Source organism: Danio aesculapii, chromosome 25, assembly GCF_903798145.1.
Source record: "Danio aesculapii chromosome 25, fDanAes4.1, whole genome shotgun sequence".
Taxonomy (NCBI): domain Eukaryota; kingdom Metazoa; phylum Chordata; class Actinopteri; order Cypriniformes; family Danionidae; genus Danio; species Danio aesculapii.
In genome coordinates this window covers 28782358-28792696 of record NC_079459.1, presented here as the reverse complement: position 1 = coordinate 28792696, position 10339 = coordinate 28782358, and positions in this window count along the sequence as shown.

The window sequence follows — 10339 nt, the reverse complement described above, 5'->3', positions numbered from 1 at the left end:
AATCCAGTAAAAGAACCAACTTTATACTTATTAAAGATAAAAATCTCAGAATCGTCGCATGAAACAAACACAACTTGTAATCCAAGTGTTTGTGGTTATTCAGTGGGGTGACATAAAAAACAACATGAAATTTAATACATATAACAAAATATATTATAACAAAAATCCTGACTTTGGTCATCATTCTTTTTGCAGAATTGTACATTCTCTGATTTTATTAGTTCAATCTTAGCCCAGGCAAACACACGAGTGACAAGATGACAGAAAATTGTATATAAAAAACAAAATAAATAAAACACGATGCCTAGAAATCTCAAGTTGACATTTCCACTTGAACAAACCGGAACTGTTGTCAAATATCAATTACAACTGACAGATATTATTGTCATTATTGTAACTTGTTGCAATCAACACAAAAGACATATTAACCTCAAAGATAAAGTACATAGATTAATAATAATAATGATTCCTTACATTTATATAGCGCTTTTCTGGACACTCGAAGCGCTTTACACATTTTTGGGGAGAATCTCCTCATCCACCACCAGTGTGCAGCATCCTCCTGGATGACACGATGGCACACCACACACCAGCTGATTGGTGGAGAGGAGACAGTGATGAAGCCAATTATGATATGGGGATGGTTAAGAGGCCATGATGGACAGAGGCCAGTGGGCAAATTTGGCCAGGGTGCTGGGGGTTAAGCCCCTACTCTTTTTCGAAGGACATCCTGGGATTTTTAATGACCTAACATTGCATTAGTCAGGACCTAGGTTTAAAGCTCATCCGAAGACGGTGCTCACTGAGCAGTATAGATTCCCCATCAATATACTGGGGCATTAGGACCACACAGACCTGGCTTTCCTATGTGTTCTCCTATCTAGGTACTGCCCTGCTTAGCTTCAGTAGGCGACCACATGAGAGTTGCAGAGCGCTAGCTGCCGCATTGTGTTTTAGGTTGGGTTTTATGTAATAACCTTGATTTCTTGTTTTTGAGTAGTAGTTAGTTGGAAGCCCAATGTCAGGATTTTAAATCAAACGTTAAATTTCTGTGTTTTTATTTTTCCCCTGTCCTTTAACCAATTTTACTTTGGATATATAACGGTTGCATAAGACATTCTCTGATACGTTGGTTCTTTTTTAAAAGCTATTCCTCGCCATTATATGGACAAGACGATGATTACAAGTGTAAGCAGGAGATTTTTATTATTTTATTTTTGTTTGCCCAAAAAAGAAGGCATAGTGCATAGCATAGTACAGAATTAGAGCAACAGCAGGAACAATTATGACTTTATTTAATGATGACTTAATTAACTATCCCTTTAGATCCTTTAAAATTACAGTACAGTGCAGGGATGGGCAAACTTGAATCGGAGGGCCGGTGTCCCTGCATAGTTTTGCACCAACCCTAATCAAACACACCTGCTTGTAGCTTTCTAGTGATCTTGAAGACACTAATTAGGGTGTTCAGGTGTGTTTGATTAGTGTTGGAGCAAAACTCTGCAGGGACACTGGCCCTCGAGGATCGAGTTTGCCCATGCCTGGTATAGTGGCATAAATAGCAATGTGCAAAAGCTTTAGTTACATCAAGTACTTTAGTATTTAGATTAGATGAAACAAGCCGGTTAGGATTATATTGGATAATATTTCGATTCCCAAACATTCCTTGGATTTATGCTCTGTAATGTAAGATTGAGTCAACTGTAAAGTTATTTGGAAGTAAGAACATTAAAACCTTATCCGTAACATCCACTGGTGCTGACATACTAAAACTACAATACACTATAAACTTGTTTTTCCTCACCAAGGGGTTTAAATATGTGACGAAAGACGGCGGGTGCTGTGGAACATGTGAACCAGTGGCCTGTATTTATCATTCACCAGACAACACCATACATATTCTCAAGGTACATTGGAGACCACTCTCTATATTTCTTCATTCAGACAGCTCATTAACCTTCACATACCTGTCTGTCGTTTTGTTTAGGATGAAGAAAAATTCGAATATGAATGTCAAACTGTTACCTGCAATCAGGTTAATGGCTCGTTTGAGTTGAACATAACCAGCACGGAATGTATTCAGAGTTCAGAAGCCTGTGTGTCTGTAAGTAAATCCTCTACTCAATGTCACACCAGTTGATTAGCAATGACTTACTTTCCTCTAAATATTCTCTTTTTTCCATCAAATATCCATATATATTTATGCATATTTATATATAAGCAAACAACAGAACATCAATACATTTTTAAAGAATGGCACTTAACATGTATGAATAAAAACACACATTTTTCATTAAAGTGAAGTTGGTGGTGTTTGAGCATGTGCGTTATACACATACAACTGTGTCAATACAACACAGCATTATGTTCTCAGCATCGTTGGATTATTAAAACTTTAAACATGTTAATCCACAGGGTTTTCAATATGTGAAAAAAGATGGCGAGTGCTGTGGGTCGTGCGTACAAGTGGCCTGTATTTATGATGCACCAGACAAAACCACACATGTTCTCCAGGTACATTTGGAAACATTCACAAATGTTCCTCAGATAAGAATCTGCTCTGTACTTTAAGATTAATGCAGTCTGTCTGTTGTCTTTTGTTTAGGAAGGACTGAGGTATAATTTCACGTGCATGAATGTCACTTGTCTGAAAAGGAATGACGTGTTCACGATAAAGGAGAGTTATAAAAAATGTCCTTCCTTTAATCAAGATAACTGTGTGGAAGTAAGTAGAATCTCCAGCACACATTAACACTCTTTGCATTTGTGTGCGTTTTGCTTTCCCAGGGTTTAAATGTAGCTTAAACAGGGTTTAAAAAGTTAAATGTAAGACATTTTAAGACCATCACTGACTGTCTTGCTTGTACGTGACCTTGAGTGTCAAGAATGGCGCCTTTAAATAAAATGTATTATTCTTCTTCTTATTATTATTATTGTTGAAATTTTACATTTATAGGGCTAAACGCTAAGGATTTGTTTTTCAAATATCCTATCCTAGTTTTATATGATATAATAATACAATAATACATTAAATAATACAATAATAATAATAATAAATATAGGTCAGGTCAGTATTCTCAGCAGTAAATATGGAAAACTTTTAAACAAAGGTTATTGTACACTCTAGAAATAAAGGTACGGAGCGGTCACTGGGGAGGTACCTTTCCAAAAGGTACAAATGTGTACCTTAAAGATCATATTAATACTAAGGGTACATATAGTACCTAAGTACGAAAGTGTTCCTCTTAAAATTTTTAGGTACTAATATATACTTTTGAGGTACCAATATGGCCCTTTAAGTACAAATATGTATTTTTTGAAAAGGTACCACCCCAGTGACAGCTCGCGTACCTTTATTTCTGAGTGTAAGGAAAATAGTTCAAACTGCACGGTGGCGCAGTGGGTAGCACATTCCTCACAGCAAGAAGGTCGCTGGTTCAAGCCTCGGCTTGGTCAGTTGGCATTTCTGTGTGGAGTTTGCATGTTCTCCCCGTGTTGCTCCGGTTTCCCCACAAGTCTAAAAACATGCGCTATAAGTGAATTGGGTAGGCTAAATTGTCCGTAGTGTGTGTGAATGACTGTGCATGGATGTTTCCCAGTGATGGGTTGCAGCTGGAAAACATATGCAGGATAAGCTGGCAGTTCATTCCACTGTGGTGACCCTGGATTAATAAAGGGACTAAGCCGAAGGAAAATGAATGAATAAAAGATTAAACACTTGTTTTAATCAGAAAATAATATGAGACTGCACTAACTTTTAGGCTTAAGGACTGTTGATGTACATGATATAAGCACTATATGGTTTAGTTATGGTTTTACTTTTATTTTGCATTTGGTACTTTTAATGTTGCTGCATTTGTTCCCTACGGTATCGGAAATGGTATTGAACATCAATAGTTTTAGATGTATTGTATTAAAGTTGGAAACTCCAGTATTGTGACAAGACTACTTTAAAAAAGACTACTTTAAAACTGTGTGTGTACAGTAATGTATGCATGAAAAACGCATGCTTTGGGTTTTACAGTCAGTAAAGACAGACTTTGTCATTTAATTCATTTTTCTTACCTTTTTGTAGGTTCCACACTACAGTCAATGTTAATGAAACTGCCAAAGACATGCATAAAAACATATTTGACTCACCTTTATCAGCATTTACTCTTCTTGAAACTTGTTTTATAAAATGTTAACAAATTAAAATAGAAAAATTAATTCAAGCTATTTAAAATGAATAAATACTGCAGTGGTTGATCAATGCAGTGGCTACTTCCTTTGTGAAAGTTATTTAGGGTGATGTTTTAATTCAGTTGGAGCATTTGGTTACAGAATTTCATTTGGTGCAAATAGGCAGTTTGTGGGAACTGAATGAAAATACATTTAAAAATGTTTTGCAAAACCATTTCTGTTTCTGTATCAATTTAAGATTTGATTTATAGACAGTTATTTCTGTAAATTGTGTTTTTGCAGGGAACAAAGCGATTTGATGAGGACGGATGTTGCCCGATATGTAAGATATTGTGTCCTTATATAAAACAATCTTAAGAAAAGGAATAACAATTTAACTATCAAATCATCATTAGAGACACAGGCTTACCTGTCTCTGTTTTCTCTCAGGTGAAACTCGTAACTGCGCTCCTGTGAAGAACGTCACTCGTCTGAAAGTCAATAATTGCTCTTCAACTGAAGATGTCGAAATCACATCCTGCGCTGGTCACTGCGACTCCAAATCAATGTGAGAGCACTGCACACCTGTAGATCACAAACATACTCTGTTTTTATTTTGAATTAGCAGAACTATAAAGTCTTAGCAAGAGCAAGTCTTAGTAACAGCAAGGCATTCATGTTTTGGATGCCATGTGTGAACTAGACATGGGCCATAAGTTTCTGACGGTGTGATAACCTTGGATAAAAATATCATGGTTTCACGGTATTATGATTACTGCTTTAAAATAAGTTATTTTTAAATGTCTTAGTTTCTTCAATTAAACAATATAGTACATTTTAGGAAACATTTATAATATTTTGGAACAGTAAACACATCAGGCTACATAATTTAAATAAATCATTGACTTCTGCTATCTTCAATAGTTTCAAAAATACAGATTTATTTACAATAAAAAAACCTTTACATATACCTTAGGAATGGTATTTCATAATTTTTTTTGGCGTTTTAATACCTTGGCTTTTAAAATAGCGGTAAACCAAAATGGTTATCGTCCCATGCCTGGTTTGAACACACCCTAAAGAATTCTGATCGATTAAACTAGCTGTTTCATGCTACTTAATGTTAATAACATGTTAGATAATTGACTATTTACAATAATATATTTCCTTAATATTTGACAACAGTTGCTGAAAGATTTTCAATAAACAAATCTGATTATGTGGCATTAGCACTTCTTTTTTATTGCTGTTTATCCAATTAATTTCATGCAATTTTAAGATTTTTATTTTACATTCATCTGACTTGTCTCTTATTGAAAACCTGCACAGGTATTCAATGTGGACCAATAGAAACATGACGAACAGCTGTTCTTGCTGCCAAGCGGAGAAAACCAGCATTCGAGAGGTGACACTGATGTGTGAAGGTGACCTGCAGATCTCTCAGATCTACACATACATAGAGACGTGCACATGCACTCCTGTCATGTGTGAAGACTATAATAACCTCAGACAAGGAGATTATGATTGACACGATCCTGATCTGAACATGATGCAATCTGATGGAACAAAAAAGCACAAATTTTAAACTCTACACCTAAAAATGTCAATGATTGCTGTGTTAACGTGCATTAATGGCTATTTTGCCAAATTTTGCACCATTATTTTTTCTTTGTGATTTGTGGGGCATTCTCTTTAATGCATATAATACTGTATTTCCTGCCTTCCAATGAAATGAATTAAAATCGAAATAAAGCATAATAAAGAGCATCAGATACTGTCCTCTGATTTTATTCTTCTCAGTGCCAGCCCTGTGAATTTGCAACAAACTTTGTAAATTATGCTTTTAAAAGAACTTATGATAAGGTATTACTGATATTTTCCAAATATACACATAACAAGCATAATAGTTTAGTAATTAATTCATTTTGCCCAGTCTCTTTAATTTGTGAGATTTTGTTTGGTCATTTGGGGATTTTTGGATACAAGTCCCTATTTACAGTATTTCTGAGCCTGCAATATAGTTAAGTTGCATTTAAGTATTAAGATCATCAAAACATGCCAAACTTATTTTAGCACTCAAATTAGCTTATTTATGCTTAACATTTACAGTGAGCAAAAAAGAATATTACAACTAATAAAAAAATGTTAATCTGTTTTTAAATAAAAGCTAATTTAATAGTGCAAGATTACATTGATTATTCATTGTGGAAAAGTATTTTTTAAATGCAAGATTTTTGGGCAAGCAGTGGCGCAGTAGGTAGTGCTGTCGCCTCACAGCAAGAAGGTCACTGGAGAGCTGGCTGTGTGGAGTTTGCATGTTCTCCCTGCGTTGCGTGGGTTTTCGTGCTCCAAATTCCCCCACAGCCCAAAGACATGACGTACAGGTGAATTGGAAGGCTAAATTGTCTTAGTGAGTGAGTGTGTATGGATGTTTCCCAGAGATAGGTTGCGGCTGGAAGGGCATCCGCTGCGTAAAAAACATGTGCTGGATAAGTTGGCGGTCCATTCCACTGTGGGACCCCGGATTAATAAAGGACTAAGCCGAAAAAAAATGAATGAATGAATGAATGAAAGATTTTTGCATTTGACAAGAATAAGAATTACAATCATTTTAAATGATTTTTTACTTGATGAAATTTGCATCAAGTAAAAATCATTAAAAAACAAACAAACATACATAAAAACACATGTGTTGGTTTAATAAGAAATAGACTTAATATAATAACAATTGTAATGGACGTTGCATATTTACTGTAAGGTCTTTATAATAACAGACATCTAAGTACTGTTTATTTGCTAATAAACAAGAAACAGGATATGGTTTTACAATTATAAAAAAGCAATGTATAATTAAGTGGATCAACTGGTTGATCCAGTCGTTGCATTGTCACAATGTTTAAACACTGACTTTTGGTTGTATGCAAGCCCAACAACTATACGGTGAACTTATGGATTCAATCCTGTCAAAGTGACCAATTATTTGTGCACCAATAGAAAAGTGTGTAAAGACCGAACACTTAACTAAAAGGCTATCAGTATAAAAGAAGCTAAAAACCTAATTCTTTCACCTTTATGATTTAAAAAGCCCAAAGAATGATATGCCTATTATTTGTCTCTTAGTATCTGAAGCAAAATAAATGGATTATATTTTAAATCCAAAACTTGCAATGAGATTCCTCAACAAATAAAACAATGTATATAAACCAGTAAAATGTAAACACAAATAGAAAATAATAGTAATTATATTAATAATAGTAAATAAATACCATAGTTCGCAATTCACTTCAGATTTTTGCAAAAATCTTAGTGCAATTTGCTAAGAAAAAATGTAATGTATTTTTTTCTACAGTGTACCATTTCACATGTGCAAAGATGAGTGCTGATAGGCCTGTCACAATGAGAGAATTGTTTGTTGTGCAATATACTGTCACAGAAATTCTTGCAATAAGCGATTTTATTATTATTGAAGTGGTGTTACTGTGGCTAGCAGGAGGCGCTCAAGCTGTGGTCTGTGTGAGTCCTAATGCCCCAGTAAAGTGAAGGGACACTATACTGCTCAGTGAGCACTATCTTTCAGATGAGACGTTAAACCGAGGTCTTGACTCTCTGTGGTAATTAAAAATCCACACCATTAGCCCCTACCGATCATAGCCTCCTAATCATCCCCATCCACCATTGGCTTTATAACGGTCTCCCACTCCCCTTATAGCTGGTGTGTGGTGAGCGCACTGACCTTGTCCTGTGACTGCGATCACATAATCCAAGTGAATGCTGCACACTGGTGGTGGTGTGGAGAGACCCCCCTCATAATTGTGAAGTGCTTTGGGTGTATGGCCAAACACAATGAATGCGTTAATAAATACACATTACTTATTTACAATTTGAGATCATTTTATGCCACTGATTATATAATGATTATATAACAGCATAATAATGCAAACAGGCATAAACACTTTAAAATATTTATCATTTTTAAGGTTATTTACATTCTACAATTTGATTTTAAAGAGATAAGTGTCCTATTATATATACTATTAAAGGTCTTATTAGGTAAATGTCCAATTATAAACTTTGACACTGGTGAGGCAGAACGTAAATGTCACTGTAAAATGGCTTTGATGTTATTTGTGAATTTGTAAATATATATTGCAACGGCAAAAATTATTGTGGTCATTTAAGTATTGCGCAATGAGTCAATATATTGATTATTGTGACAGGCCTGTGCTGATATATTTATTATTTCTTAGTTTTGGTCTTTAAAAAATGTATTGGTCATGCATAGGTCAAGATTTGGCATCGTCAAACATAATTGTTGAACTATTTTCATTGGTGGAGGAAAAATACTGCCAAAATAAATCAGTAAATGCATATAGAATCATCCAGCTTAACTGATTTTTACTCAGAGTTAGCAGAGCATTATACTGTGCCACTTCTGTAGAAAAAAGTACCCCCATTGTCAACACTCGCATCCTTGTTTACTCTGAAGTAAATTCAGTTTTTCTGCAAACTTCAGACATTCTTCTAGTTCCAAAGAAAATTCTAATTTACTAAAAGCAACGAGGGATGACAGTAAACTCACATTAGCTCTGGAGGATGGTCAGGATGTCCCAGATGTGGATGCTGAGATGGGTCATCCTACTGGGGGCCTGCAGTTCATACAGCAGGTTAGAAACATCTCAAAAATTTATTAATGCAGAAACATTTCAAACAACCAGGTAGGCATGTCATTGTGTTTACTGATTAAATGAGAGTACTAATTAGACCGAAATGTTTTAACAAATGCCAAGTTAAACTTTGTATGTGAAGCGGTTTGATATTAACTCCTTAATCTGTGATGTCCATGCAACTGAGCATTGGATTTGTTCACAATTTAAAAAAAGAAAATTTGCAGTTACATTTATTCAGCTTAAAAGTTTAATTTTTTTTTTGTCTTTATATACAGTTTAAGGCAAATTATTAGCCGTTCTGTGAAACTTTCATTCTTTTTTAAATATTTCCCAAACACATTTTTAAATAATAGTTTTAATAACAATTTTTAATTACAATAATAATAGACTATACTACATATTTTACAAGGTATTGTGCAAGTTATGAAATTCAGCTAAACGTGCCATTTAAAGGCTTAACCAGGTTAATTAGGTTAATCAGGTTAGTCGTTAGACAACAAAGATTTTTAAAAATGCAAAGATGATAATAAGAGTTTCTTTTGAAGAAAAAAATATATTAATTAACTTTAAACAGTAACAGTTATTGACCACAGTAATCTACAAACACAATTGTGAAGGCTGGGGTGACCCACATTACATCACATTTGATGGACTCTTCTACAGTTACCAAGGAAACTGCACTTATATTAATGAGGAAATTAGGCCTCAATACCACTTGACGATTTACATTGACAATGTCTTCTGTGACCTATTGAGCATGTATCCTGTCCTAGATCCATTATTGTTTCTTACAACAATCAAGTCATTACACTTAAAAATCACAATTTTTTCGGAGGTGCAGACCTAGAGGTGAGTGTTTTGGACTACTTTACCAGGATTACTTCCTACTCTGAGTATCCTAAAGTGTCTTATTTCATCTCCTGTCCTAACAGGCTCTGATGGGCGATGTTCTGTTAACGCTACCATATGCTCACAATGGTGTGAGGGTTGTAAGCTCAAGTTTAGACCTGTTCCTAAGTATTCCACAGCTCAATGTTGATGTATCATTTGGAGCCACTGGCTTTAGCATCAACCTGCCATTCCAGCATTTTGGAAACAACACACAGGTCACTGTGGTAAGTAACAATTTGGATGGTAGAGGTTTGCTATCATGCTCTGTCCATCTAACTGATTACCGAAAATATTTTACTAAGGAACATGCAACAACAACAAGGCTGATGACTGCATGATCCCTGGAGGGATCTTGGTGGACGACTGTTCAGTGATGGCAGATTAGGGCAGCCAGTGGTGTAAATGATGAAATGTGTACTCCACCAACTGCATTGCCAACTGTTGGAGGTGATATCAAACCTACACCTAAGCCATGCAAGGCCCATCCTGACTGCTTCCTCCTTGGTAGCGAGTAAGTTGATTTCTGTGTGTTATTGTTATAAATTTCAATATGCATATCTTCCAAAGTGATACATACTACTGCTATCTTTCTCAGGTTGTTTGAAGCGTGCCATGCTCAT